This window comes from Manacus vitellinus, unplaced genomic scaffold (genome assembly GCF_001715985.3).
Source record: "Manacus vitellinus isolate BGI_N305 unplaced genomic scaffold, ASM171598v3 scaffold_15_pilon, whole genome shotgun sequence".
Classification (NCBI taxonomy): Eukaryota; Metazoa; Chordata; class Aves; order Passeriformes; family Pipridae; genus Manacus; species Manacus vitellinus.
The window spans coordinates 1864409-1890569 of NW_021939122.1; the positions used below are offsets into that span (position 1 = coordinate 1864409).

Below are 26161 nucleotides of genomic sequence, written 5' to 3' on the forward strand. Positions count from 1 at the left end.
TTCTGCACTTTCCTTGTTTTGAGGCAGAGTACAGAAGCCATCACAACTCTAAAATAACATCTTTGCTGCCAGCAAGTCATTGCACCATTGTTTGACTACAGTGACATTGAAAATGGGCACAGACAAGTAGCTTCTGTGATATTGCCAGACTAAGGCCTCACATGTAGGTGGTTTCAATTAACTAATATACTGAAATTGGCCTCCTGAAAAACAAACTTATTTCATAATAACAAATTCACAGGCTACCCTTTGCGGAGCGGTGGGGGGGGGAAAGGAGAAAGCAGAAAGGGGAAAGGAAAACATGCACTGCACTTGTGTTATAAGTGCCCTCCTGAAAATATCTTTTCTTTTTTTTCGAAATGTTGTAAGTTTGCAAACCTCTTGTATGTGATATGAATGCCGTGGAGAGACCCCAACATGCATGTAGGGAAAACTGGGCCACCAAAACTCAGCCAAAGCAGAGACCAAAAAGCAGACTGCAAACAGCCGACCTACAGATGCAGTTCCTTTACCAACTATGTGAATTCTCAATTTATGGAAATATAAAGTAAAAGGTCACCCCCTTGGGCATCAAAGACTTTTTATCAAGGAAATGGAACAAGAACTAAGGGAAAACAAATGTTAATGTCGTGCCCAAAACCACAAAACATTTTTATTGCCAAAATTGCTTTGAAACTAACAGGGCCAGGCACATGATATCAGCTCAATATATTTCAGAGCTATGGATTGCAAAGCACCTAATTCAAGTAACAAAACATGAGGTACACATGGCTAGGTGTTTTCCTTCAAGTGGCAATTAACGTGGACAACATGACATTGATAATATCAACCACAGGAGAGATGGAACTGGGACACTCTCCAGAAAACACAAGAAAAAGTGAATGACAATTAATAGTAGTAGCCAAAAGGGAAAATGAGATCCCCATACTGTACATCCAATCTAGTAAGTTTTTAGACAACACAAAACTAGGAGGAGCTGTTGACTCCCTTGAAGGCAGGGAGGCCCTGCAGAGAGACCTCTACAAATTAGAGGGCTGGGCAATCACCAACAGCATGAAGTACAACAAGGGGAAGTACTGGATTCTGTGCCTGGGATGGGGCAACCCTGGATGTTTGTACAGACTGGGGAATGAGATGCTGGAAAGCAGTGCCATGGAAAGAGACCTCAGGGTCCTGGTTGATGGCAAGTTGAATATGAGTCAGCAGTGCCCTGGCAGCCAGGAGGGCCAACCCTGTCCTGGGGGGCATCAGGTAAAGCATCGCCAGCTGGTCGAGGGAGGGGATTGTCCTGCTCTGCTCTGACCTGGGGCGACCTCACCTTGAATATTGTGGCAGTTTTGGGCACGGCAATGTAGAAAAGATGTTAAGCTATTAGAGAGTGTCCAAAGGAGGACAATGAAGATGGTGAAGGGCCTTGAGGGGAAGATGTATGAGGGGTGGCTGAGGGCACTTGGTCTGTTCAGCTGGAGGAGACTGAGGGGAGACCTCATTGCAGTTTAAAACTTCTTCATGAGGGAGAGGGGGAGCAGACACTGATCTCTGTGGTGACCAGTGACAGGACCAAGGAAATGGCCTGTGTCAGGGGAGGTTTAGGTTGGATATTAGAAAAAGGTTCTTCCCTCACGGGGTGGTTGGGCTCTCTAACAGGCTCCCAAGGAAGTAGTCACAGCACCAAGCCTGACAGAGTTCAAGAAGTGTTTGGATGATACTCTCAGGCACATGGTGTGACTCTTGCAGATGGTCCTATGCAGGGCCAGGAGTTGGACTCGATGATTCTTGTAGGTCCCTTCCAACTCGGCATATTCTGTGGTTCTGTGACAAAGAACCAACACTAAGAGGATAACCAGAAAGAACTTAAAAGGTGCAGGGAACTGCTACAGCAAAATAAAGAAAAGGTAAAAAAGATAGTTGTTTCCATGGATTTTTAGCACTTACATTAGATAATATAAAATACTATTAGTGAATTAAATATTCAGAACTGAATATTTTACAAAATATGCAATGAAGACTCTTCATGATGTTCTTCTGGTAAAACAAATAGCCTTTAGAGGCTTTCAGCTTTGCAAGTTGAAAAGACCATGTCAAGGAGAAACAATCTGGGATTACTACTTAGGTAGAGAACAGAGTCTCTGCCAGTTATAAAAAACTTGCAAAGTAATGTACAGCAGAGGAAAAGAAGTACATAAATAATCTCTTGTTTAGATGAACATGGAGAAACACTATAGAAAATACAAATGTGTATTCAAAATATAGTTAGAGAATATTGGATACTTTCTAAACTTCTCATTTAGGAGATTAGAGATGGGAAATAAATCACCTTTTAGCTCTACAGAAATTGTCAGCTACTCCTATGTAGAATGTCAAATTTGGTGATAGCAAAATGCAGCATTTGGCATGAGACTTTTCTGTAACACTGGCTACCAACATACCATAAGCACGAAGCAAACAGGTATGTAGAAAAAAAATGGTCTTTTTCTGTCCTTCTTAATATTAAAAAAAAAATCTAAGAAATTAATAAGGCACAAATTATTTTTATAATACATTTCCTAAGGTTTCTTTTCTATAAAAATATTTTTTTAATTGTCACCAGGATATGGTGCTCCGTGCCAAACATAACAAGCAAACAAATGTCCTTTGGTAACAAAATTGAGACTTAGTAACAGTAAAGTGTTTTGTGAATGAGTGAGTTTGATTTATATTTGGCAAAAAGAGGGAGACACACTAAAATAAAATTGGGAGAAAAGAAAACCAATGTTTTGTCTCACTATTTGTAAACTATTTTTAGTATTGGTTTAAAGAATTTTAGAAATTTCCCAGGTTGCTTAATTAATTTTAACTGCCAATGAACTGAAAAGGTACTATGTCACTTTACTGACAAAGCACTGACCTGCAAAGGAGAAAAATGTGTCTATAAAATAGATTTCAGTCCAGCTGAGACTCATAGACCATCAAAGAGTATAAGAACATGAGGGAACCAAATTACAATTTCCATATGGCACTGTTCCAACATACCTTAACATATATCTTGGTCTACCCCACTCTCCTTATCCACCCCATCACACACACACGCACGCAAATATTAAAACCATCATTGTGAAAAACACACAGTTTCCAATAAGAGGACTTATTTGTTGGAAGTAGTTTTCAGCCAAATCTTACCTCAAACTTGCCTGCCAGCTGGACATAGCCAAAGGGAAAAGTGACTGACATGCTTTGGGAAGGAGGGGGAACTAAGGGTGTCTGACATGTTGTTTCTGAAAGTCTGACAATGGCACAAAGCTGCTGTCTGCATTACAGCTTGAATATAAATACTTTTATTAAAAAGAAGAAAAATTGATATATTGATCAGTAATGCCAATTCTAGCTTGTCAAGAACATGTTGCAAATAAATCAAATTAAACATTTTATTAATTTTGGTAATACTAAAAAGAGTATGAAATGCATTTTTGCCATCCCTACTTTGCAAAAACACAGACCAATTGACTAATCATTAAGGTCAAGAGTAAAACCCTTCATTGACTTTAAAGACATCAGATTCCTGCTCAAAAGCACTTCAGAGAGAAAAATCTAAGCTTCAAGCTATGATGATTACTTGAAATACTTTCACCAGTTTGTATTTTTGGAACCCTGCTGGCAATAACTCTTCCCTTTAAACCATTTCCCAAGTCACAGCTTGTTAGAGAGAATGTTAAATGAGGATATAATGTTTTGGGAAAAGGGTAGGGAAACCAAAAGCCATAAGAAATAAATAACAAATAGAAACATTGTTTTAGTGACCTATAGTCTATTAAATTTTTTCCAGCAAATATTGTCAACCTTTTAGGATTTGGACTCTAATGATGCCTTTTGTCATGGCTTCAGGGGGCCATGTGCCTATTTCATGAGTTTGCCTTATACAAAGTAGTAGGGAACTGTAATAAAATTTAAATAAAGATATGGCAGAAAAAGAAAATGATCTTAAAAGTGAATAACCAAACAGTATAAAAGAAAATATTGGGAAAGAAACTGATAACACCCCCTGTTGCCAAAACTGGAGATGTAGATTGCTTCTGGATTATTCCTCATATTGCTGAAAAATGCACCTATTTACCTTGTCACAGACTGACCATAACAGATGAAAAGTAAAATTTAAAGAGAAGTAGAGAAGCATTTCTTATCCTATTCCATATCCAAGTAAAACAACTTTCCTATACAAATATAAAGCTTGAATGAACAGGTACCACACAGAAGTATTCATAAGGTAGACATGCAAGCCCAAAGACTGGCACACCGAATTACTGCAGCAGTTTAAAGCAAGTTTGCTAGGAATCCAGCTGCTTTTTCTTACCTATCCAGCCTTCAGTTGCAAAAACATAAGGATACTTTCTCCTTTTCAATATATCAGATTAACAGAAACAAATATACAGTTAAACATCTTCCCCTTTGCTGAACCATCCATCAGTATTTCCTTTGCTCATAGTCAGGAGTTTTCAAGTGCAATCCAATTTTTAAATAACATGAGACTGTAAACTAAATCTACTAGCTTGTCTTTTTATTTTTTTTTTTAAATTTATTAAGTTCCATCATTATTCAGATGGTTTTTTATAAAGATAAAAAAAGCCAAATCTGAGGCTTTTGGCTGTTTCGATCACCTTCTTAAATTACTGGCTTTGCAAAGACAGAGAGAACCTAAGTGCTAAGGTTAACCACATAATTACATACCATTTCAATCTTCCCCCTCCCCCCACTTCAAAACAATTCATTACTACACAAAGTTACAGCATTTTGGAGTCAGCTGTTAGATCTGAGCCCTGGAATTCATTCGAATGAATCTTCTTGAAGTGACATTGCTTGTCAAAAATCATCAGCCAATAAAATACCTAAACTGAAGTGAGTTGTCTTCTCAAATTAAAATGATACTTTACCCTGGTTTTTCCATACAAAAGTTGCATTGTGCTTCTCCACCAGGATCAAATTCATTTTCAGAAACTTTATCACAACCCGAGTATTTATCCCTCAGTCTTCCACAGGGTAAGACAGAGAGGGCATGGAATCAAAATTCACTTCAACAAATTGACATAATTTGAAGGAATAACAAAACAGGTGAGAATATTTCTATTGTGTTCTAAGATGTCTTCATTTAAAACCAGATGGGAAACAAAGGGATCTCATGCCAATTTCTAAAACCTCAGTGTTCACTCTCCTGCAGCTCCTTCTTTCTTCTCTTGTTCCCAGACATGCTCACATATTCAACTTCAGGGCTATAAATTTTATCCTTTTTAATAAAAAGTGTTACATAACTCTTCGATGAAGATTTTACTGTAAGCAGAATGACAGACCTGCATGCTGGTCCTTTTCCAACAACATTTTTTTTGGCATAATTAGCCTAGCCCAAACAAAACTTTTCTGAAAAATGAGATCCCAACCCTCAGTCCAGTCTGCCAGAATACTGTACTTAAGTCTTGCTTATTGCTCATGTATCACTTCTGAAGAGACATTTTTCTCTACAGAGAGCTTACACTTATGAATCTTATTTTGGGGAAAGCTAGAAGAGGGCCAAAATCATTAAAAGCAACAGCTGATTCTTCAAAAGGAGCAGTTTAGTAATGTCTGTTCATTTAGTTTGTTTCTGCAACTCTTCACTTGGTGATGAACAGAATGTTATGAGTGTAAGACCAATTGCATTTCCAATTTACAATCTTAGACTACATATTTCTGAATAAACGGAACAGCAGAGAAAAAGCTGAAAAGGTACAGAAGGAATATTTTGTCAAAACACAAACTAATCCACCTTTGTGCCATGGGACTACAGCTGAAGAGAAATACTACTGCAAATATTAGAGGCTTGGTCGAGAAATGCAGAAATGTGCTTCTCAGGCTTTCACTTTGCTCCGCTGAGAGCCATACAGCCCAGTAGGTAGGAGAGGGGTGCTTAAAAAGGTGTGCAGAAAGGTGAAGGTAAAAGACAGTCCTGAAGACAGGACAAAAATTTTTTGCCTGAAGTACAGGTACCAAACTGCTAGAGAATCCTGAAATACTCAGAGCTCTAAAGATAATGATGAAAGTAAGATGAAGCATGAGTAAACAAGTGTCAAAGAAACTGGATTATAAAATTAAACAAGTATATATGTTTTAATGTCTGCAAATCGTTTCTTTCAGGAAACATTAGGCACTAATAAAGAGTGCCTTCAGGTTTCTGTATCACTGGATATATCAGAGGGTTTTTTTCCTAACAATTCAGGGAGTTTATGCCTCTGGGTACTACTGCTGTGATTTCAAAATAGAATTATCTGATGCTATGTGATTTCTTGAATCATTAGTTTTTCACCTCTTCTAACTTATTTTCAATCTTTGTTTTATTTATACTCACACATACAGATACAAGCTGCCACAAAGGAATAATGAAGAGAGCCTTGGAAATAAAATATTGATACTTTCTTAAAAAATACTAAATATATATATACTTGATATCATCATCTAGCATGATATTCCTAATTAATATTTGCATGCCAAATTCATCTCTAATGTACATTGCAGGAGGTATGGCTGCATCCTTTCTCTGATACACTACCATCACAAGATGAGTGGTGCATAATACATTCTTCTCTAACTTCTAAACACTGTGAAAAAGTAATAGGAATACCTGCATCAGTTATTGAAATCAGCAGATGTCATAAGTTTTAAAAACTACATAGCGAGCTGCAACATTGCACAGAACAGGACCTTAAGTTACTAAAATTAGGGTTAAGATTCTACTACTCTTTCCTAAATGAAAGAATTTTCCATATAAAACTCAACAATACTCCTGTTAAAAAACTAATGTCAGAAAGGAAGCACAAGGATTACAAAAATAAAGAGGGTGGAGTGTAAACTCTAAAGACTTTTCAGTAGTGTGCTCCATAGTACTCCATCTTGACTCAACAATGCTGAATGTTTTCCAATTATTCTTAACTGGAAGCAGATGTAAAAACCTGCAAAATTTTTGGCTGTGGTTTTTGGGGGGGTTTTGGGGTGGTGTTTTTTTTTTTTTTTGCAAATGTGGAATCAAGACCCCAGTCCTAAGCATAAGATGATCTGAACATCATCTTCACTCTTGTAAAAGGTGACAGGACTTGAGGAAGTGGCATTAAGCTGAGTCGGGGAAGGTTTAGTTCGGGTATCAGGAAGAGGTTTTTCACTCAGAGGGTGCTTGGGCACTGGAACAGGCTCTCCAGGGAAGTGGTCACAGCACCGAGCCTGCCTGAGTTCACAAAGTGTTTGGACAATACTCTCAGGCACAGGGTGTGATTCTTGGCGTGTCCTGCACAGGGCCAGGAGTTTGACTTGATGATCCTGATGGGTCCTTTCAAGCTCAGTATATTCTCTGATTCATCTAAAACAAATATCTGCTACTCAAACAGGATTGGTAGCCAAGAGATAGCCCAAGAGATTTAACACACATAAACAGCATTGAAGTGTCAAAAAAATAACTCTTCTGAGTGGGGAAAAAAAAAAAAAAAAGATGTAAGGAAGCTCTGACTTACTTACAGTCAACCTATAGGAATGCATTATCATTTCTTCCATCTTTGTTCCAAAATAAGAAATACACATTTATTTTCTGAATAATCTATCTCATGCTGGTTCTGATCCAGCAGAAGATTTTACGTACAGTCTAACTTTACTCCCCAAGACCACAGGATTTATAAGGAGGCCTAAGCAGTTTGGAGAGTTATGACATAATTTTCATTAGGAACAGACTCGATTTCCGGCAACTGTGTACAATACCGACTAAGATTGTGTGCAACTTTGCAATCTCAGACTAGTTTAGGCTCAGTTCATGTGAAAAATTTCTTTTGAAATCAGAAAAAAAGGAAATGGACAAATACTATCAAAGAGAAATGGTGAAATAAAAAATAACATTTAATGATTTTAAACTCAGTAATGTAATAAGAGGTGAACTACTCTTAAAAGAGAGCAAGAGTGATATGACTAGAACAAACATAAGCCCTAACCTGAATGCAGCTAAAACTTGCAAAGCAAAAGCAAGCTTCCAGCTGAGAAAGAACCAAGATATGCAAAAGGGAGCAGGACAAATCACACAGATTTCAGGTACTTCACAAAAAAAAGCATGAGATAGTAAGTGGGAAAAGCTACTGCCCAGGTGTTTTAGACCTTAAATAGATGACTGTCTTTACATGTCATCAATGATAACTAAGACTGGAAATGTTGAGTGGAGAATGACAACTGCAGAATGTATCAACCTGCTGTTGATCTACTTTCCAAGCAGAGGTGGTGCCAGGTGACCTTTTATAGTAAAAGAATCATTAACCTAAGATCTTTACCATGCCCCTTTTATGTCATTTTTTTTAATAGAAACAATACTGAGTTTAATTGAAATACACAGCCTCAACTCTGAAGACAATGCAAAGAAAAGAAAAAAAGAAAAATCCAATATCACCCATCAAGACACTACGAATTTGACTGCTGCCAGATTATTTTCACTCTTTGTTAGATATAAAAAAAGAAGGAAAAATACATTAAGGCCACATAGAGTTCAGTTTACACATCAGTTGGGACTTCATACTTCCTTTCCTTAATTTCTAGTCTGGGATCTTGCTATACAAAGAGCCATTGCAGCCAACAGCCCCATTTCCACTACAAAGTGGGTCTGAGACATATTGCAAGACTGCTTAACTGTAATATACATCAGAGTATTGAGCATACCAGAATAAGAATAGATAATTAGGGAACAATGAATCAGGTAGAATTAAGGGCAGAAGGAGGAGCAGGGAGAAACAATCAGATTTGGTCTTTCACTTAAATGTCACCATTGCCTGTTCTAATAGTAGTGTGGTTGCAGATGCAACTGTAAGGATCTAGGCAAGATATCATTTTTAGTGTGAGGCAACACCTTTTATCAGAGCAACTAATGGAGAAAAAAGAAATGGACAAGCTTTTGGGCACATATACCCTGCTTCAGGCTTGCTGTTCTTCCCAGACTTTGTCTGTTTTATTCGTTTTTGTCAGATGATCAAACAGACAAGTTCTGTGGCCTGACATCAGACCTGAAGAAGGGCGTATGCGTCTGAAGAGTTTCAACATCATTTGCTCTAATGAAAGTTATTCCCTGTCATTGTAAACCTTGACTCAGTTCCTTTTCACACCCTGGATAAACTGAAAATTCCCTTAATTAAGTTACAAGGGAAGAAATACCTGCTTCTCCTCTTTTCTCTGCATTATTTAGTCATGCAAAGACAAGGATCCAAAGTACCAAAATGGTACAGGCAAAGATACTGACAGGATACTTGCCCTTTGACAAGCACCAGGAAGTATTAGACATTTCATGGGAAACAGACTTCTCTTCAGATTTGCAGACTGATTTACAACTCAGGGTCAAATAAGCACTCATCTTCATTAGCAGCAAGTACCAAAACACACAGATAGCTGAAGATTCTTCTAACTTAAGTAAGAAGATAGACAGGAGTCTAGACTTTGATTTGTCTCCTCAGTGCCTTACACTGGCTAGTCTATATCGTAATTGATAATGACTTGAAATCTGAATACAATTTGAATGAAAGAATTTCAAAGCTCACAAGGCTCTGTTCCCAGTAAGTCTGGTCTCTGTAAAATAAAATGCATTCCTTCTGGCCTAATACTACAGACTTGGCAAAAGAAATGCCTTTGGTATGAGCAAAAATTCCAAACTTGAGTCTTGCAATTGCCCCTTCTAAAGGGTCATTTATTGTGCATGTTGTTTATCAGCATGTGTCTGAAATGAATGGTGCTTCAATGTAAAGCAACAGGAGGTCACATTATAATTGTAATGCAATCAGTAGAATTGCTTATGACTTGGTTTCCTTTCTAAAATGACAGTCTATGCCACATCGGTTATTACATTAATGTTTTTTTGCGTTACTAAAAAGGAGAAGCAAAAACCTCAAACCTTTACAGTGAGCAGCTGATACAGTTTTCTTTAACTAAAAGATAACATGAGCTAAACAAGACACAAATAGTTCACCTTTAAAATACCAAACCATCTGGCAGGCTGTACCATGATAAATCTTAATGATAAATGTCTTCGTTTTGATGTTACAAAGGAAACACGGATCTGCTCAGTTTTGGCACAGCTGAAAGCACACTGGCAACAGTCGAATAGAACTCAGATGTTCAAAATACAGAAAGAGACATTAAAATTATATATATTTACATTTTTTTACTGCATTTTACCAGATATACAGCTTAGATTAGTTTGTTGATGTGCATCTAGAGGTCCTGACTTTTCCAAAGAAGCCTTTTGCTGTTTGGTTTTAGTCAGGATTTGTTTGGGTTTTTTTGTTTGTTTTTAATCTCTATAATTTCATCTTCATCCAGACAAAGCAGAAAACTTGAAATAGGTGTGCTAGAAATTATGACATCCTTTGGTAACTCAATTCATATTTTGTCAGTGTTTCATGGTTATTAAGAGAAAATTAAAATAGAATGGAAAATCCAAAGGGTTATGGCAAAAAATAATCAGAATCACAGAATGCTTAAGGTAGGTATAAAATTTGTATTAATTTTCTCATGCTAATTTTTCTAATATAAGAAGGCAAGTACTGAACCTTCCACTCAAACCAATTTATGACACTTAAAAATATCAAACACACCTTAACGAAGCAGAGAGAACTTTCAATTAAAGTTTTTAAAAGCAAAAATAATTTGGTAAAGGTTTGATAAATTGTAGTAAAGGTGAAAAAAATCTGTTATCTTTCAACATTTTCACCAACTGCTATTGCATTTCTATGGATTGGAAAAGGTATTCCTGTTCCTTTTCCCCATTTAGCCAAACAAGATAGCACCTACAAGTAATTTCTCAAAACTTCTCTCTGTAATGTCTCAGGTATTTAAGTGGTCAGCCCTGAATTCCCTCTCCTTACGTATTGACCTTTGATTTCTAAAGCCCATTTCAATGTAAAGGTTCTGTAACTAAATTTGAAGGGTTTTCTCCAGGTAATAACACTGCAGTTTTCCCAGTACTCAGCTTCTGCTTTTACATCACTCGATTTCTTTCCATTTCCTCATTCTAGATACCACAGAAAATCATCCCAGTGATAATTCTGTCTCCTTTCATTACACAGTTGTAGATTCTTTTTTGGCCAGTGATACACATTATTTTCACTTTTCTTCAAGAGTTCTGTCTGCTAGGCCCTGCATTATTTTCTTTTTTAACTTATTCCCCATCTGTTTCTGGATATTAGTTTTATTTTTCTCATTCCATTCTACTGTTCAGCTATTCATCAGTACTAAAAGATGTGGGTGATTCTTCTATGCTCTTGTTTATATATACAGTACTTAATTACTCACAAATGCATTGCCTCCCATCCAACCAACACTCTTCTTGTTAGTCAGCAAAGACAAAACAGGTATCTTTTATTTAACTCTTCTATTTGTGCAAAGGCAGTTTTCCTAGGCATCTAACCATTTTCATTAAAATATATTGAACTCCTAACTGACTATAGTTGTTTTTCAAACAAGTTACTCCAGTTATTACAACATTCACATCTCCACTTATGGATAGTAAAATAAGGGTTACACATCTCCAATCCCCAACTGCTTTTATGCTTTTATTTTCCCGTCCTACCTATATAGTAAACTTCTAATTTTACTATTCACTCTTACACATACTGGGGAATGTCATGACACAAACATATACTTTCTAGGGTGGTCTCTGTGAATCTATTTATAACATTCACCTTTTCCTAAAATTTTAGCCTGCATTGTTTTCAAGATTAATACTATTTTTAGCTGTTTAGTTTTTCTGTGTCCTCACAAATAATGTTCCCCATCATCAACAGAAATCATAAGAGGCTCGTAGCATCACTCAAATCTTGCATTAAGGATTAGGATGTCAAGTGATAAAAGTGATGAAATTAGTATGGGGTCTGGCAGAGACAAACAGAGCGAGAGCTACAGGACTGGACTAAGCAAACACTATAAAAACAAAAGGTTTTGAGGCAAATCCAAGGGACCCATAATTAAAAAGTGTATTTTGCACTACTTTGGCATACAGAAATAGCGAAATAGGTATATGGAAAAGCACAGGAGCACAGAAAATTTAGGCAGTATCTGGGATTTCACAAGATGATCCATTCATCTTCCCATCATTTGTTTCTACTTTCCTTTGGATCCAATTGAAGAATTCAACATGCAATTCACACTCAATTCTTGTTCATCCAATTGACATACAAGCATTCTAGCAGGAAGCACATAACTTAGTCAAATTGTGATATTATCTTACTTCTTGCTTTGCGTGTACTGTTGTTCTGGGAATTGCATCCAGCAGAAGGTAGTAGAGAATTGAATCACATCTCTTTCATTGCTCAATTTAAATTTCATGGTGTATGCCATGTGGGTAAATACCTAACATCTCTCGGAAAACTACAATGGGATAACTCCTTAGGGAGATTAAGTCGTTACCCTCTTACAGTGATTACAGCATGCCCGTGAAAGCTTAATCCAAATGGCAAGACACTTTTTCCTCAGCAATTACCAAGATATAAAGAGACAGGAGATCAATGTTTGTATTGATGCTCTTTTATAAAATTTACATTTTTATCTTATTGTAAAGACTTGTGCTTTTTCATTTGCTTCAGAATCCAGTCTAACTTTTAGTATCCAAACTACATGTTGTGGTTTAACCCCAGCCAGCAATTAAGTACCACGGGCACTCCCTCCCTCCGTCCCCTTTGTGGGATGGGAAGGAGAATCAGAGTAAAATAAAGGTAAATCTTAAGGGTAGAGATAAAAACAGTTTACTAATTGAAACAAAGTCAAATATAATAATAATAGTAATGAAAAGGAGAGAGGAATAAAAACTCTGGACTGATGCCCAGCCAGTCCTCCAGCAGTGATTGGCCCCTCTCAGCCAACCCCTCCCCTGTTTATACATTGAGTAGGACATCCATGGTATGGAATATTCCTTTGGTCAGTTCAGGTCAGCTGTCCTGGCTGTGCTCCCTCCCAGCTTCTCGTACACCTGCTCGGTGGCAGAGTAGGGGAAACTGAACAGTCCTTGACTTAGAGTAAGCACCACTTAGCAACAACTAAAACATCACTGTGTTATCAACATTATTCTTATACTAAATCCAAAACACTGCACTGTACCAGCTATTAGGAAGAAAATTAACTCTATCCCAGCTGAAACCAAGACACTGTGTTAGACTTTTAGGTAGACTTTTGAATATTTTATTAAATGTTCGATATGTTGCATCTTTTATAGGCATCATTGCTGAAAAGTGGGAAAAATTATTAGTGAAATATAGAACTTTTTTTTTTTTACTGTGATAATAATGTAAAAGTACCAGAAAAAAGTCAAGAACTTTTCTCTTGATTCAAATGTTGCCTTGATATGATAAAGTTTTTATATACCCAGGGTATTTTCAAGATTGAGAAAGCTCCCTTCAGAAGTTTGAATTGTAATCTTGGAATTTTTCCAAGAAAATGCTAACAAGATAACAGGTCATAAAGTTTCATATAAATTTTAAAAATTTTATTCCTAATTCAATTTTTACTGTTTATTACTTTGATTGTTTTAAATCTTCATTCTTTGCATTTTTAATGCCACTGAACCTTGTATTTAATATACTACAATTAAAACTTAACAGTTTTGAAAATTACAAACACTACATTAGAATTTTCATTTTTAAAATAGAAAATGAGGACAACAAATATAATCCTAGAAAAAGTTCAGTTTTCATTCACTTCCTAAACCAAGAGTACTCAAGTATCCAGCTTTTCTGCAGCAGCATTTTGCTCTAGCTTGATCAAGTTCTCTGTTCCACAGCACATACACAGTACGGTAAATTGATCTGTACATAAGCAGTAGGTCCAGACTTTAAGTGTTAATTTTATAGCACATTTACAGAGCAAAGTCTTGGCCCATTCATGAAGGGCTCACGGGAAAAAGACTAGCCAGGAACAGGCTGTCACTGCCAGAAGAATTCCGGCTACAGCACACTCCATGCCAGCGTTGGAGGGGCTCCTGAGAAAGGGAGCAGCCAGAAACAGAACAGAGGATGGACAAATTGGTCTAGCAGGCCACATATGGCTGGAGGCATCGTATGGGTACCCCTGCTGGAAACCACAGCACTCTATAAGCTTCATAATATAAGCACTATCACATTCCCATTGGAATGCATCACTCTATCTTTATCCCAGATGCTGCTATCTATTTCAGATCAAGCAGGGAAGGGTATAATATTTCTTTGACAATTTATATGCAGATCAAAACCATAAAAAACTAATAATAAACATGATCCTTAATCACACTTTTCCCATTCGTTTCTTGTACGAATGAAAGCATAGAAAGTTCCTCCTCGCTTTCTAGTGGTGATGGTTGCAGTATAAAACGAAACTACAGATGCCTCATCTCTGCCTTCTTTCTTGCAAAAGAAAACTGCTAGTCATAGTTCCTGCTTAGCTAGATGATAGAAGGTGATAATCTGCTCTGGAATGTCACACTTAATATCTACTTGGGGTGTGATAAACTCTAAATTCCAAGGAGATTAGCACTATAGAATTCACTAAAAGAAAACTTTTGCTATTGCAAGAGGAAAGCCCAAGGATGAAATTAATAAAACCATATAGGAACATTTTGTAAAATCATCAGTTTTCACTCTAATCCATGTTTCCGATCAGCAAGCTTCTACTAAGCTTCCACACAGATCACATTTCTACCAAATGATGTAGTGTTTTCTGAAAATCTGCCACATGCCATGATGTAGAGTAGAGTTAAAATATTAGTTAGTCTCTAGTAAAAGAGCAGCAGTAATGGAATTCATAGTGATCAAGTTGATGTGTAAGAAGTTGCTGTCTAAAAGAACTATAATACAACTATTCATGTTATGTTTTTTTAAAAAAAGTCCATATATTGTCTATAATCTTCATATTGACACACTGACAGAAACCAATCTTGAACACAGAATTATTAAGTTCTTCAAAAGTCAGTTCAGATGATTCAGCTCAGGTAAAATGTTCAGAGAAAGACTAAGGGAATGCAAGTCTCAGAAGGGTAGCCTAATGGCCCATTTCCATATGGACAGTTTCTGACCAAAGTTGGATCACACTGCATATCACAGTGGTGTTGTTTCCAAATCTTCCTAAATGAAAAAAATTGTCATTTGAAACAGATAGGGAAAATGCAGGATACAGTGTCTGAGTCCAAAGTGATGACACACAAGCATTAAGCTCTGGTCTAACAAAGACAGACGAAAAAAATGCAGTTCTGTTGGAACACACTAATTGACTTAAATGGAATAATGGGAGGAAACATTCATTCTGTTTCATAGATTACAAGAAGAAGGAATGTGAAACCATAGATAAATTTTATGACTTCAAACATGTTTATTGAAGATATTCATCCCTTATAGTCTAAGGGCTACATTAAGGTTCATCTTAGTAAGGCCACAGCATCTTCATGCAGATAGATAACCAAGATAACTACATGCTATGGAAATAATAATAGCATACAAAACTACAGGTGGGATAACATGAATTATCTGAATATTCCAGAACGGATATAGAACATGGTAAAGTTGTTGATATGACAACTCACCAGTATTGTGGAATTTTTCCGAGAAAGGGGAACATAGGAAAATCCCTTCAAATAACAAGGTAAAATTAAAAAAAAATTGGAGTAAATTTTTAAATCATATATCATCATCATCCTCTCAAATCTTATTGTATTCATTTAAAAAGAAATACCAGTCACAGGAGATACTTTATCACATCCAAATTTTAGCAGGCAATATACAACACTCCTGGCAAGCCACAAGGAAGGAAACGTATCTGCCAAGGACAGTGAACTTTGTGAGATAGTAACTGTCTGCTACTCTTCTGATTGATTTATGGATTCTGCTTCTCAGCATATTGTTTAAAATGTTGAACTTTCAGTTGTACAATTCCTTGTGTCATAGACCACTTAATTATGGTAGTGCAGAGGCAAGCAGGAGGACTGATAATACAGTGTGTACATACATCATGATACTTACAATTAGTTGTAGAATCAAATACATATTCAATCATTATGCAAAGGTTTCCAGTCAGGAATGGAGAGATGTGGGAGATGGAATCAGAAACAGACGGAAAAAGACTCTCTCTAATGAAAGATTACTGACATTCTGCCACTAATTATTAATGTGAAAACATTCCACAGGAGTCCACAGTAAAAATATAGAGCTCTTTTTTCTTTTTTAAATATACTGAATTAAAATTTAATGCCTAAAAGAAAAGTTCTTCCTGAACAGAAATCAGATCTCTCTAAATTTTAGTTTCTTCCTTGAAGATTAATAACTCAGTTTAGTATTTCCTGCACTTATTGATGGAAACTCATGTTAGAAATATTCACAGCATAAAGCCAAGATTTCCTATAATGTCCCAAATTAGTTGGCTACCACAGGTTTATGGATTATTAATGCATCTCCTGTTGGCATTATGCCTTATACCATTTTTCATTGAAATATTAAACCGAATTCAATCTTTTCTAGAGTTTTAGTAACATAAAGCTTGCAAACAGCATTAACCCCTGTTCCAAGAGTCTCTCATTCAATAAGTCTTTTAGGCATATGCTTAAAATCATCCATATTCAGCAAAAGACAAAAGCACATAATGGAATTTAAGTGACAGTTCAGACGTTTTGCTGAATTAGGGCAAGTAATGTAATTGTTCCTATTAAATAAAAAAATTATTCACAATATGAGGGTCAGCTTTTAAATAACGATGTTTACATTAGTAAATTGAAATAAATAATTTAGATAATTAAGCATAAACTTTCATGACTATTTTTGCAACTAAGAATTAAGTTGCATGTCATTCAGACAAGGCTGTAGAGTTGAATACTAGGTGGAAATTTTTCCTAATATAAACTCACTGCTAAAAAATCTTACATCACAATTAAAATTCTTAGTGTTACTAAGATTTCTAGATCATCAAAAAGGACAATTAAATACAACAGAAATAGTTATCTATGTTTTGTTTAACCAGAGTGCCTGATTAGATTAACTAAGAAAATACAGATAAGACACATCGCAAATACACATATCCACAAAACTTAGCCTCTCATTCCTCGTGAAAGGCCCAGTAAAGTACTAATATAGTTAGAAACCTTTAACTTAATTATGAAATTTAATAAACCTTTCTTTCTATTTTTATGCTCCCCATTGTTATTCTTATGCAATAATTATTATTTTACGGTTTACAATTAGAAACTGCAATATGAATATATTTTATAAATCATAGCATTTTACCGCTTTCATATTGAAAAATCTGAAGATACTAGCAAAAAGTTTAGAGAGGTTAAATTGTTATCCTAACAATCTCTCCCCGATGAAACAAAAAGGCAGCAACATTCCTTCCAGATGTGCAATAAGAAGAGAGAGTCACTCTCTTCCCAGAGGATGCAAGAACTCAGAAATTCAAAGGCTGATGCCAGGAAGCCTTGCCAGATATACTTCACAAAAAATGTTTGATGAATTATTATGCTGAACATCAACTTCTCAGACAAATGACTGAAAATAAACTAGTTTATATCTCAATGAGAGTATAAATTTCCTTTTTGCTTTGGGAACTTGAAGTATGGGGAAAGTTGTTGACCATTCCACCTTTCACTGAACTAACAAAATTTTACCAAAAATCTGTTGCTTTCCATATCTCCTTTAACTGTGTCTCAATAAATTTAGTCAGAGACGAAAGATATCCACAAAAATTCTTACACAACAGTATGACAACTGATTTGTAAACTGCCTGAATCTCTACAATCTGTAAGATGGAAATCACTGATCTGCAACTTTAAGCACATAATTAACAATTTCTGTGTGACTTCAAGAAGGAAAAGAAAGGAAGCTGAAAAATGCGGTTCCAGTGTTGATTATCACAAATATAAACAAATCTGATTACAACTTGGGCTATGAATAAATATTTACATGGATGAGCATTATTTAAAAATCAGTAGTGTGGTAACTTTTATCTGAAAAACTATTCTGTGATAAAGCAGAAGCAACAAGTAGGAAGCTTTCAATTTCTCAACCATGAAAATTCATCTTACACCTTCAGGTATAGGAAAACACAACCTCCACTCTGTAGTCCTAGAATCTACATGCAATAACATGTCTCTAAATGAAGAAAGACACAAAGTATTTTTATTTTTGACTGAGGAGGACAAACTAAGAGAGAACCTTCAAGCTCATTATAAGGATTGGCCACCAATCACATAACTTCATTTTGCATGACTACAAGGATCAAAAAGGATTTCTTACTGAACAGAACTGAAATAATTACAATTTCAGAAAAGATTTCAGAATGGCATTATCACCTATGAAAGAGTCAGAAGGAATAGAAAAATAAAATGTGATCAAGAACAATTTAAACGTAAGGTACTTCTTCCAAATAGTGCAGACTTTTTATGGTTCTGCCTTCATCTTCCTCCTCTTGTCCTCTACACGCTCCTTAATATTTCTGGCATTATTCAAATTACTTAAATAAAATTTGTACATAAGAAACTTTTTTGGCTAAAAACACGAGGGCTTATTACCACATTTCTTTACTGGCACAAAATCTGAGAAAAGCCTCAAGGTGCAAATGATCTGCAGTCTATTTAACATCATGGTTATTTATTTTTATGGGCGCTCATTATTACTCTTTACCCTAAATTATAGGTACATTCCTGGCTCCATTTCCCACTGTTCTGTAATCTTTATAATAATATGGTTTTTCAGATTTCCAAATCCTCCTCAATACCTCATCAATCAAAAATGCATGTAACATCCACTAGCTGTTATACTGGGCAGAGAGAGCAAACCATGGAACCACAGCTTGGAGAACAGATAAAGACTCATATCCCAGGACTGGGATACATGCCATAGGCTTTGGTAGCATTTACTAAGAAACCTGTTTTGCAATATGTTGGAGTTTTTGCATACAAACTGATATGCACTGAATTAGTGTTTAAATACCACCACTCCTATTTTATTATGGATTATGTGCTGAACTAGTTCTGTCAAGTTTAAAACAGTATGCCATAATTTTGACTAAATCTAAGCCCATGCATCTTTTTCCATGGAAACAGTATTACAAGCATGCCCATTTCTCCTGTCACAGAAAATTTTCATGAATATTTTGATAAACAGCTGTTATGCTATAATAGTTTATAGACATAATAGCATCGGTTTCAGGAAAGAAATGACACAGCATCAGAAGTGATGTCATAACACTTAATTATTTTTGTGGACAATTCAGAAAACTAATTTGTGATTTTTGGGCTTACTGGACAGGAAAAAACTTGTGCTTTGATGAAAAAGCTCTTGATTTACTACTCCTCTACCCATTAAGGCTTAGCTGGGCTGCTGCTACTATCTTTACAATACCTTTAGAAAATAGTGGATTTGATGACAAAGTATTGCTCCTTTCCTGAAACTTGTGTTTTCTAGTTGCTAAAAAGAAAGGCTGTTTCAAAAAAAAAAAGGACCCTTTAGTAAAATAAAAGTATTTTTAATTACACTATATCACATATGCAAATGAAAATAATTTATTAAAACGCAAATTGTACATCACTAAAAAACAAAACAACCCAACAATCCACTACAGATGAGATTCTCCTACAAAGATCTTTATGATTTAGAACAAACTAATCTCTATAGGCTACTTTGAAAATTGTAGTTTATCTGCCTTGAAGGCTCCTTGATATGTTCAGGAAGATGATGATGTCAGATGCTCTGCACTGTTAATCCTTAGCTGCCCATCTAGATCTCCCCTCACCTTTTTTTTTTATTTTATCCTTCACAAGATTTATTCATTAGGATTACCACCTTTGTATTGAACTACACAGGCTTCAATGACTATACAGTACTTCTGACCATGTTCAACTATGGGAAATCTTCTTACGGGAAGTCTTAAGAGATACACAAATACATTGACAGATTGCAAAAATAGAAGATAAGTGACATGGGCAAGTCAGAATGATCCAGGCAAGAGAACTAACATTTGATATCATGAAAACAAGCGCTTTGTACATAGCAGTAATAAAGGACACATCATTAAAATTCCCTAGGAAGCATGTAGGCCTCTGATATGAGTATTTTCATTAAGTGGGGTGCTCTAGTTATTAAATCTGTGGTCCAAGAACTAGGATACCTAAAACCATACAGTTCCATTGACATTTTGCCTTAACCACTGTACACAATGCTTTCTGCCTTACCTTATCAAATATAAAAGTAAGGAAAACACTATTTTCTTTTATTCACTGCATATCTTGTCCATTTAATGAAGTAAATGCATTGGGTCATGAATGGGCATTTGCTACACAAATGCTTGACAAAAGACTTAGGCATTCTCAAGGTGACAATACAGGTGTAAGAGGAAAAATGTTCTTGTTTATACATCTATAAGGAGAAAGCATAACATCCTCAAGGACAGTAAGGGAAATAGGAGTATCCTCAACTGTTCCCCAAAGCAGTATATATTTCATTAAAATCTTTCCTGTGTTTCAGTAAGAAACATTGGCTTTTCAGTAAACATGTCATTTACATAAGTAGCACGATAAAAATATATAAATAAGGATAAATTTGGTAAGGTCCACAATAATGCTGCTGTAAAAGTAGCATAAATTCCTTTGGTTTTTTTTCTCCCTCTTAGAACCATCTTTCTGATGTTAAACAGAGGGGAAAAAAGGTGGGGAGAAGGGACACAACACAACAACATAAAAAAAGGCAATTCTGTCATGAGCTTCAATAAGTAACTCTTGCTTATTATGGTCACCTGAGTAGAGAATGCATATGACACGTTATTTCCACAAACATTCAGATAGATTCTGATCCACCATGGGTTGAAGTCAAGAAAAGGAAACACATCCCATGAGCAGAATTACTAAATCTTTCTCTAAATAAATACAAATATACTGGAGACGGCAGGTGCCAGACCCTTTGTTAATTGTGCCCCAAGGCTCTAAAGATCCCTGCCTTATGACATTAGATCAAGCTCTCTTCCTTCCCTGCTTTCAAAATTCCCATTCTTTCAAGCTTATTCACTTGCTTAGCCAAGCTCCAAAGATTATTGCATTGTAAGTGCCCAGAGACACTCTATATAAAAGATAGTTCATAAATGCAAATTGCTTTGTTAATCAGAATATCTTCACTCCCTCTGGCTTGCTGTCCAAAGCAGCCCTTCAAGCCTTTGCCAGCACTCCTGGTTGTTTGTTTGTTATGTATTAAGCATCAAGGCAACAATATATGAAAAAAACTAGCTTAAAAAACTTCATTCAACTATGCAACAAGCATAGAAAATGTAGGAGGAGGCTTTAAGTCAGTTAGAGAATGTTCTGTAATTGCTCAAAAGCACACCCAAACTCATCAAATGCAACCCTATTATTTCCTGGGTTATACAAGCAACCTGCATGATTGTCTTTACAGTTCCTCTGGCTTTACATACTCAGATGTAATTTCTTTCATGTTTGTAAGAGATAACACTCAATTCTGCTTGTCTAGGCTTCTCACAGGGTATTAGAGTTACATGAGGGAAAAGGTAAAAGCGTGATCTGACTAATGAAATCTGGGAGAGTGCACTTTTTGTCTAAATATTGGAGTGATTGTCAAGGAGACAGAAGCTCTGACCGTATTTCATTGTCAAATTATGATTGTCATTGTTCATAGACTAAAAGAAATCTGACAGCCACCCTAAGATTTAAGATTCTTAAGTATCTTTTCAATGACATATTTCTGTGCATTTGATTACTGAAATTACAACATGATCTATTTCACACTGCCCCCCTTCCCCTTTTAATTTAAACATGTTATCTATCAAGCTCTCATTAGAGAGGTTAAATCTCATCAAGCTGTTCTTAAGCATCTCGAAGTCTATTTTCAAATCAGGAACCACCAGAATAGAAGTACTGGTGATAATCAATCAAAACATTTAAGCTACTTTAAAAGAGTAGCAGAAAGTTTGCATATGTCTTGGATAGAATTCACCCATAAGCTTCCATTTAGTTAGTTGCCACGTACAGTTTGGCAAACAAAAATACACAAAAATCGATATTTGGATGAAGGCATTGTAGCATTTATAACTTGGCACTACAGGAAAAGTTCATACTTAGGAAGAAACAATTCTCTTTCTGAGTTACTCTCCTAATGTACCGTCAACAAACTTTTAAACTTCTTGGGGTTACACTTTACAATGTGGTACAAAACTGACATATTGTCTACCTGTGGTGCTCAAAAAAATCTCTGCCCAGTTTACATGTTTTGCCTATAGGAGAGGGAATTTTACATACTTTTACACTGACTTAAATTTGCTTCCAAGATGCTTGAGCTTAGTAATAAGGACTAGAGCTGTAGCTTAGTGAGCAGGCAGGGAGGCTCTATAGGACTGAAGGGGTTTCCCTCAGCTCAACAGACAATAGCTGGCTAATACAGAGAGTATATTACATATATGCATACACACAACCTCTCAAAGATTTTAAATATATTGTACACAAATACTGCTCAGCAATTGATTTGGAATGAATTTATGAGAAGTATCAACACAGCAATAACTCACCACATATGACATCATAACCTCTACATGTACATGTATCTTGTTTCCCCTCGCCCTCAACATTTCATTACCCTACAAGTGAAGACTTGGCTGAAAATCTGAAAAGCCTCATCATATATCCAGCCACATGTGCATGGCTAAAACACCTGCAGGTAGTTGTTTTAAAGCATAGACATGTCTAGCATGTGCATGGATTTCCTCCCCATAATCTGTGCAGGTTTAACTACAGCCAGGGGGAGAAATTACCTAGAGATTCCCCTCTTGTACTAACATATTTGTTTCCAACACAGTATGTCTAACCTACAGATCAGAGAAACCATTCCCTAGACTGATTGAAAAATCTTTTCTATTAAGCTCATGAAATCTAGGAATGGACAAAAAATAAAAGTCAGATGTCTTTTTTATTAGGAAATAATATAATAGCATTTGGGAAAAAAATTAGATTTATCTGAAAATACATAAATTAGGGTAGTTCAAAATACTTACAAACTGGTATTAAATAGTTTTACTTTAAAGTTTAGAAAAATCTTCCAAACCTCTGAAGAAAAATCAATAAGAAAAGTAAAAACTTCAGGTAATAAATGTGCTAGTTCTTTTACTTAAAAGAGTATAAATGTTAGCTCAACCATCCATATTTTGGTTTTTGCTTTTCATTTCACTCTTTGCTCCATCACCATACTTATAAAATACTTCCCATGAAGGGTAAAGTTAGTTTGAACTTCACATTTCAAAAACTTCATTTATTTAAAAGTGCTTTCTGAAGCAGGTCCCGTTAAGATTCAGTGTTACCAGAATAATTCTGTTTGAATTTTAGACAACCCATATTACATAAGCTAAAATAGTTACATAGATTTTTAAAGCTGGGCAAGACCTATTTTAAGAATCGGATGCCATTTGCCTTCCCAAAATCTCTAAGCGAGATTGAAATAATGTACAACTTTTTAGCTAACTTAGAAACCAAAGAATGGTTCTACATTTGGACTTTCACATACAAATCCTGAACAACCTCCAGAACTTCACAGCAGCAGCATTAATGCTAGACCTTTCCTGCCTGTGGTAGTGAAAACCAGAACAACAGAGTAAGACGCGACTCCCTGGTAAAACACAGTAGCTCCTTTAGGTGGTACACTCACAAAGTATGATTTTAGATCCTAAAGATTAATCTGTCAGGGAAATATTGTTACAAGCACTTGTGAAAGAAAAATTCCTTTTCTTACACAGGTCTCCCACTCAGCGTATTCCCCGCTACCATATCAGCCTCAGCAAGTTGGCACCTATTCTCAGTGGCCAAGTCACTACTAGAACTCTTTCAAATTTTCTTTGTACTCTTCAAAGCACACCTGCTCTTTGCAGTTTTTTTTTCTTTATTTACTAAACTGCTATCCATATTTTAGCTTCTTGTGGGAACAACTTCTGCCTGAATTCCTGAATTATGGTTCCCCTGTCTCCTAAATGAATGCCATCTACAAATCTTGCAATATATTTTAACCAGTTCATTTCATCCAGAAATTTCATCTGAGGGGCTATCTCTCCTAAACATGCCGAGGGGAGAAAAAAAAAAGCATGTATGAGTTGGCAGGATAAGAGAATTTACAGGTATTAACAATATTTCAAACATCCTCTGCTTTGTAGCATCTCCTGATGTTCTAATTCTTCTCATAATGCTTTCATGATGTTCTAATTCGTCTCATTCTCTTCTGAATAAAGCCATTATAATCCTTTATAACAAACAGATTTTTCTACACAAAAAAATAATTTAGCTGACAGCTTTTCTTTCACTTTATTATTAAACTCACCTTGGTAAAAGAATTACTTTTTATATTGACAGAGTGGAACAATAGTGAAAAGAAAGCACTGCAATGATTAACAGGAAAGGGACTCTTTTAGCTACCCTCCAAGATTTCTGCTGCCATTGTTATCTAGCATCAGATTACAAGGCAGAGGCAAACTTTACATCCTCAATTATCAGCTGAGTGGATGTCTACATATTTCCTTTTTACCTTACTGTAATTTCACCTGGTATTTTTTCTTGGCGTATCATTTACTTTACATCAGTAATAGTTGGCATTTGACGCACCAAATTGCTTCTGAATGATCTAATAGCTTATATTTAATCTATTTATTTTAAAGTTACTCTCTTTTCTCCCCTCATGAAATCCATCATTCACTGCCTTTAAGAAGGAAACAATCTCCCAAGTTAATTAATTAGGTGGATTTGGGAGGAGTGGTAGGGTGCATTTGGTTGATTTGGTGGGGTTGTTTTTTGCTAACCTTTTAGTTGATTCCAGCTCTTCCCTCGGGAATTATTCCTGTTGAACCCACTCCTTTTATTCACAGAAACAAAATTTACTATTGAGACTGTTCCCACTCACAGTTCAGCAAAAATACTAGCCTCACTCCTATGAGGAAAAGGTAGAGAGAGGAGAGATACCATTTTTCTAAGCACATCTGATTAAATACAATGCTAAAGCTACTACAGTTGCCTCTACTGCAGTAGCTGGTACAGAGGAAGCTAAATTAGTGTGGGGAAATCCAGCATTTTGGCATGGCAGCCTTGTAATTTTGGTACACACATTTTAACTCCACTTAGGCAAGACATGAACACGAATTTATTTATCTGTTATTTGTGAGAAGCCATGTATAGTACTACAAATGGTTTTGAAAGAGCTAACCTGGGCCAAGTGCTCTTTCTATATCTCTGTATGTGGCCTGACAATGAGTAAAAGAAAACAAATTCAGAGACTGCAGTCTTCTTTGGTCTTTAAGTAGACATCACAAGGTTGCTTGCAACCCCTCTATATAGCATTCCAGTGAAAAAATTCATATTCACTAGCCTTATATTTTTTCAGCCTAGTGTGCTAAATATCATCATTACAATTGGTAGGCATTCTAACAGAACTGCAATACAAATCTGTCTCACTTGAGAAGCAAAGCTTACGGTTCCCTAGCTTTTATAACATAACGCTTAGCACAAAGTCACTGAATTTTTCCAGTGCTTCACTATGTGATTTTAGGACTCTATTTTCCCCAGTGGCACGCAAGTACTAAAATTGCACTGGATTGCATTTTGCTCTCAGTGGGTGGGAAAGTGCATACTCAATAGGTTATTTTCCATTCTGTATTTCAGTTTTATGCAGCCACAGGTGGGGGGTCTTTCAGGTGGTTGCCTGGGTTTACTAGGCACTTTAGAGTCAAAGACAAGCTTTCTTAAAAGGGTCTTACAAAACATATCAGTGCTGTCAATCACACAGTAAAAGAAATTCATTCTGTGTAAATAGAAACAACTTTCAAAATATCTCAAAATGTAAAAGGCACAATGAAGATCAACAAAAAAGGGATCAGCCATCCTCTGTTTGGTAAGGGACACAAAACAATTGCACTTGTTTATACTTATTGTTTACCTCTCTGTCTCCTCCCTTTCTTCTCCCCAGGTGTGATCTCTCTGCTTAAGGGCATACAAAGCTAATGAAGGATGTCATGGTGCTTCCTATCATTTACTTTTCTAACAATAAGGTTACTAACAGACCACAAAAGTATCACAAAACAGGAAAAAAGGGAAGTTGTCAACCTACTTATCATTTGCTTTCAGAGCTCTGAAAGGAACTTTGATCAGCAAACATATCATTAGACCATGAATACAGAT

General features: G+C 36.0%; 1 protein-coding gene across 1 annotated transcript in view; it reads right to left on the bottom strand.

The window, feature by feature from the left end:
• Positions 1-26161, bottom strand: part of LRMDA (leucine rich melanocyte differentiation associated) — a 638362-nt gene that overhangs the window by 66936 nt on the left and 545265 nt on the right. The window lies entirely within an intron of this gene.